General features: G+C 41.1%; 1 protein-coding gene and 1 long non-coding RNA gene across 2 annotated transcripts in view; both read right to left on the minus strand.

Moving 5' to 3' along the window:
- LOC115126863 (LIM domain-binding protein 1-like) overlaps window positions 1-6759 on the minus strand; it is a 181121-nt gene that overhangs the window by 163240 nt on the left and 11122 nt on the right.
- Window positions 4854-5864, minus strand: LOC135559877 (uncharacterized). The gene is made up of 2 exons (XR_010458573.1): window positions 5769-5864; window positions 4854-5674 (listed from the first exon to the last, which is right to left on the minus strand). It is a non-coding gene; the product is annotated as an uncharacterized LOC135559877 (long non-coding RNA).

Below are 6759 nucleotides of genomic sequence, written 5' to 3' on the forward strand. Positions count from 1 at the left end.
CTAAACACAGTCCACCATCACTGTGTCTATACTACTCCTAAAGCTCTTACGAAGCGTTCATTCAATCACTCATAACTCTTACTTTAGGCCATTTTCAAAATGTCTCCACAACAATCTATTGCTCTGAGAGCTTTTAAAATAGCATGTTCAAGTCTTTATGTGAAACCACATGTACAACGTACATCCCAACTTTTGTAGCAGACAATAAAGCTCAGTACTTGTCAAGTGCCAAAAATGTTGGTCGTAACTGTATATCCCACAATCTGATTAACATGTAAAAATAAATTTACACACGCACACGCAATCACACACACACACACACACACACACACACACACACACACACACACACACACACACACACACACAGTTATTCTTGACCCTGTTATACTATGACAGTGAACATGACCCTATTGAATAGAGATCTGGGTGTTACTGTCAAACTCTACTGATCATGTTTTAAACATGCAACTGAATAAACTGAACTAAACTAAACACATGAAACCACAGTCCAGGGTTCATAGTCACAAAGTGTATCAGAGTAGGAGAGCTGATCTGGGTTCAGTTTAGCCTTTTAGATCATAATTATATGGACCATCTGAGACACTTTATGAATACAGGCCCTGATGTAACAACCAAAACACAGTTCAAAATAAACCAACAAGTACAAAGATACAGTAAGTCATGTGATGTTTGGCTAAAAACATCAAAACTAAAACTATATTTCAAGATATCGTCAAGTGTACTTACAGAGTGAAGTGAAGGGGAGAGGTCTTGAACAGTCAGTCAACTTACTGTCACTGTGTGGAAACAAGAAGTAGTCTACTGTAAGTATTAGTAGAAGCAAGCGAAGCCTAAGTGTGAGTTCTGTGGTTGACACATTTTAAAGTAGCCTAGTCAGGTCATTAACATGCAGGAACAACATGTCACATAAGGGATGTTACTGTATCTAAATAGAAAATGGTCTAAAGTCAGAATACTGTAGTTACATTTCTTTATTTGAGGAGTGGACCTACATGTTTTACAAGAGACAACATGTGACCCATTCCCATCACTCCTCATCAGCTGGTACTGAAGGTTCCAGAACAGATGAAAGGGGATTATCTTTGGTACCAGTGTTCTAGACTAGAGCTCTCCCTACTGACATCTCTACATTACTGCAGCATCCAGGATTCATATATATGAAAATACACACAATTTAAGATTAAATAACATTTGAAAATGTAAAAAAAAATATATATAGAATAAACCAGGCACACATGTGAAAATACTGTGTTATTGGGAGTTATATTGAACTGGTGTTTGAATTGAGTGAACTAGTGAGCTCAGCTAGCTTGTTAGCTACATGTAGATTTTACCTAAATAAACTAGCATTTCTCTGCATCACACAGCTACTCTGAATGGACTGGATTGTGAACAATATGATGCGCTGCCGCTGAATTACAGCAAGACCCCATAGTTAACTGGTGAGCTAGTTAGTTGCCTAACTTTTAGCTATCATAGTTAGCTAGCTAGAAACAACAGACAACAGTGAGCTGTCATTATGCCAAGGCCAAGGCAAGCTGCTCTGAATTTCCAGTGTGCTTGTGTGAAAGAGCTGTGTTCAGCTCACTGATCTTCAGAACAACGGACCCAAAGTGAACCCTGACATGTATATAACTAAGTCTGTCTTTCTGTCTGGGATTATTGTCCTATTGTGTGTTTTTGGAAAATTACAATGAATAGTATTTCATGTAATTGGTTATTGCTTCATTATTGGTATTTTATTGTGTGATTTTTTTACACATATATTTTTTGCATTTTTATAATACAAAATATTTTACATAAATCGTACATAAAAAAGCATTGTTAGTTAAGCACTTGTCAGTTAGTCCGGTGCCCATCCAGGTAGGCTCAAAGTCATTGGCCACAGATAAAATGGCATCAAATCAAGTTATATCTACCGTGGTTTTGATTTGACTGATCATGTCAACATCATACCTTCAAAATCTTAGCTAGCAAGCATCGGCCAATGGACATGAACATTACACAACAAGTTGGAAATCAACAATGAGGAGTTTGAATGGAATCAATGGATAACTGCAAGCGCTGCAAAGCAATAACCAGCCTGCTATTAAGTGGAGTGGGAGTGTGATCCACAAATAATAGGACTAATAAGCATAGTCCCAAAAGTACAATGGAACCAATAGCACATTCCCAAAAGTACAAACTCCTAAAGTTTAAGTTAAATCATTGAAAACACATCTCACATAGTTGAAGGCATTTAGACAGCATTATGTTTCATCCCACCACTCACCTGGAGCCTCTCTAAGGTGACAGCGGCCATGTTGGTATTCTTGAAGTTGACAAAGGCACATAATCTCTCATGCAGAATAATGATACTCCATCTCCCCACACCTACAGTAAAGAACATTGAATTTGAATGTACAATAATGAGGATTCTCATTCCAACTCAGCAGACAGAGATAGATGTAATAGTATTAGAATGTACAATAATGATGATTCTCATTCCAACTCAGCAGACAGAGATAAATGTAATAGTATTAGAATGTACAATAATGATGATTCTCATTCCAACTCAGCAGACAGAGATAAATGTAATAGTATTAGAATGGGGGACCGGCGGCCATTTTGAGTGAACCATTTAAAGTGTTAATGTTATGTTACTTGATGATTATCACGCCATGTCAGAAACAAAGAAACTCACAGCAAGAGAAACCAAGCAGTGGATGTGCAGGAAGCCTAGTGGTTATGAGTGTTGGGACAATAACAGAAAGGTTGCTGGTTCAAATCCCTGAGCCAAATAGGTGAAAAACTGCACTTGAGCAAGGCACTTAACCCTACTTTCTCCTGTACGTCAGTCTGGATAAGAGCGGCTGTTAAATGACTAATAATATGAAGTTAGAGATGCAGATACAGAACTAAAACAGATGGGTGTGGTGGTCATTCATTTTGAAGGTCCCATATGTGTTTCTCAGTGAGGTCCATGGTGACGTTCCCCACCCAGTGAGAGGGACAGGGGGACCTGAGGATGAGAGTAGAGGGAGGGAAGGACCATGGTCAGAATAAATCCATTAAAGGAACCTTATAACAACACATTACGGTTCTAAATGGCCCATAGGGCTCCGGTTGAAAGTAGTGTACTATATAAGAATATGGTTCTATTTGGGACTGTCTATAGAATCTATAAACATAGGTATGTATACTCATATTAAATCATGCATAATTTAGATGTGGAATAACCAAACAACAGAGTGGAGTTGGTCTCAGTGAACCAAACTGGTCTGTAATAATGAGATAACCTTGTCTAGGCATTAGCTCTCAGGGCTAATGCCTAGACTTTAGCTCAGTGAGCTAGCATGGTCTAGAGTCGCACTAACAACCCAGGTATGATAACCAGACTTAAACATACTCACCCAGTAGAGTCCTGAGGGGAGGAGAGGTCCACCACTGGAGTCCTGAGGGGAGGACAAGTCCACCACTGGAGTCATGAGGGGATGAGAGGTCCACCACTGGAGTCGTGAGGGAGGAGAGGTCCACCACTGGAGTCATGAGGGGAGGAGAGGTCCACCACTGGAGTCATGAGGGGAGGAGAGTCCTCCACTGGAGTCCTGAGGGGGAGGAGAGGTCCACCACTGGAGTCCTGAGGGGGAGGAGAGGTCCACCACTGGAGTCGTGAGGGGAGGAGAGGTCCACCACTTCAGTCATGAGGGGAGGGGAGGAGAGGTCCATCAATGGAGTCCTGAGGGGAGGGGGGAGAGGTCCATCACTGGAGTCCTGAGGGGAGGGGAGGAGAGGTCCACCACTGGAGTCCTGAGGGGAGGGGAGGAGAGGTCCATCACTGGAGTCCTGAGAGGGAGGAGAGGTCCACCACTTGAGTCCTGAGAGGGAGGAGAGGTCCATCACTGGAGTCCTGAGAGGGAGGAGAGGTCCACCACTGGAGTTCCGAGAGGGAGGAGAGACAGAAAACCAAACCTCAACTTCGGACACATTGAGTTATCCAACTCTACCACCACCAACTCCATTAGGCCGGAGCCTGACCCCTGTCTCCCCTCATCATGAGCTGCAGGACCTTGCAGTTCAAGACCTCAGTGGAGGACTCATCTCAGTCCTGATCCAGCTTTAACACCTGATCCATGGCCCTTTCTGCCTCACCATACAGCTGGAGAGAGAAAAGGGGAGGGATGGGAGGAGGGGAGGAGGTAGAGGGGAGGGATGGGAGGAGTGGGGAGGAGGTAGAGGGGAGGAGAGAGAGAGGATGGGGGAGAGAGGGGAGATAAGATGAGTGGCGAGAGTGCAAAGAGATTGAGAGTCAAATTTCACTGACAGACAAACACACACACGCAGCCATTTCCATTTTCACAGTAGAGAGCTCAGACACTGACCTTTAACCCCATCAGTGCACTCCCCTTGAGGAAGTATCCCTCTGGCCAATCAGGGGCGAGCTGGATGGACTTCTGAGCATCTGATAGGGCAGAGGGGTAGAGCTCCAGACACCATTAGGAGGACAAACCATTCCCAAAGAAATACAAGAAATGAGATCAAAGTAGAAATAGTCCAGATCTTTTGCCACCTAGAAAATCTGTTTGACAACTTAAATTTGAGTTCTCATTCAATACCCCTATCACACACATACACACCCACAAGTAACAAGAACATACCCATACAATGTCTGAACTACTGGGAAAGAATCTGGCAAGATCTAGGTGTGTGTGTGTGTGTGTGTGTGTGTGTGTGTCTAGCCACTCATAGTTATGTGGTTCAATGGCCCCCTCATGTGTCCAATGGGCAGAAATACAAGAAACAAGCTGAATGGATGTAGTTATGATTAGATGTAAATTAACAAAATAATATATTTATTTGTTGTCTTTTTATTGTCTACCTTTGAGCTTATTTACAACATGATGCTTATACTGTATTCAATGTATCTAAAATATGTCATTATTAATTATTTGATAATGAAACAAGCAATATCATGACACTGAACAATATAGTATTACATAATATAAAATATAAAATGACCAGTAATGACTGACAGCAATACAAAGTAAAACATATTTTAACACATCAGGAACAACTCCAGAGATACAAATATTTAAAATCTCTTGTCAATATTATTCATTTTTGTGTCACTAAGACAAGCCAAAACTTTATATGTTATAAAAATCTAGAATTGGCAAAATCCTATAAAAAAGATAAGCAATACAATCTACAGATAGTAAACAGATAAGTTGACATTTTGATCCTGTAAATTAACCCACAAATGCTGATGCTCCAGATACTCAACTCAAAAGTTAAAGCTCATTGTCTCAAACCTTATAGATTAAAAAGCAATATCATAGTAAGAGAATAACATTGTGAGGCCTAGCTTTGGTCTGATGCTGTTGCTCTTCAGTCCAGGTTCTGTGGTGGTTCTCTTCAGTCCAGGTTCTGTGGTGGTTCTCTTCAGTCCAGGCTCTGTGGTGGTTCTCTTCAGTCCAGGTTCTGTGGTGGTTCTCTTCAGTCCAGGTTCTGTGGCGGTTCTCTTCAGTCCAGGTTCTGTGGTGGTTCTCTTCAGTCCAGGTTCTGTGGTGGTTCTCTTCTGTCCAGGTTCTGTGGTGGTTCTCTTAAGTTCTCATAATTGGAGAGCTCAGCATGTATCTGAGGGCTGTGTCACTGCGAAGTCCCTCACATTCTGAAAGGAGACACATTGAATGAGATATTTACAAACCCCTCCCTCTAACACTTGTATGTACACGGACACACAAACTGCATTATAAGAGACTTACTGCCAGGGTGTCATACTCTGGTGACCTGGTCATCATGTTCAGAGATGTGTACATGTCACTGTTGGGGTCAGGATGGACACTCTGGGGGGGGGGGGGAGAGGGAGAGAGAGAGAGAAAGAGAGACAGAGAGAGAGAGAGAGAAACACAAATACTCTCAATACTGCATAGAACACAAATACTAGAATCCATTCACTTACTGTCTATCTCTGTGGCATTGGGATTGAAATAGCTTTGGTTGTTGACAATATTACCGGTCTGTCTGCTGTGTCATCACTTCCTCCCTGTGTCTCCTGTAATGAGGGACAGAGTGAGTTCTGCTCTCTATTGACCTCTAGTGGATGTTGATATGTTACGACTAGAGTTCATGTAAATGGCTGTCTCACCTCTTCATATAGCAGTAGACGGTTACAAGAAGAGCTCCAACAGTCAGGACAGCCCCCACCCCCATCACAGGAACCCAGAGAAACAATGCTGTAGTATGTTGAGATTTTAAATGCAAGGTGGAGATTTAACATAGAAGAAACCAGGGAAGAAGAAAATAAAACAATTATTTAAATACAGGCCTACTAATACTATGTCATATGGTATGATAAGTGTGTAATATTACTAATACTATGTCATATGGTATGATAAGTGTGTAATATTACTAATACTATGTCATATGGTATGATAAGTGTGTAATATTACTAATACTATGTCATATGGTATGATAAGTGTGTAATATTACTAATACTATGTCATATGGTATGATAAGTGTGTAATATTACTAATACTATGTCATATGGTATGATAAGTGTGTAATATTACTAATGATATTCCCATTAATTCTATGTCATATGGTATGATAAGTGTGTTACATTACTAATGATTATTTGTTGTTGTTGACCTTGATTATCAATGAATAGATGAAGAGTAGGTGAACTTACACTGAACGTCCACAACACAGAAGAAGAGTTGAGACGATCCATATTTATTCTCAGCCTCACAGTAA

The sequence above is a fragment of the Oncorhynchus nerka genome, linkage group LG15, assembly GCF_034236695.1.
Source record: "Oncorhynchus nerka isolate Pitt River linkage group LG15, Oner_Uvic_2.0, whole genome shotgun sequence".
NCBI classification, from domain to species: Eukaryota; Metazoa; Chordata; class Actinopteri; order Salmoniformes; family Salmonidae; genus Oncorhynchus; species Oncorhynchus nerka.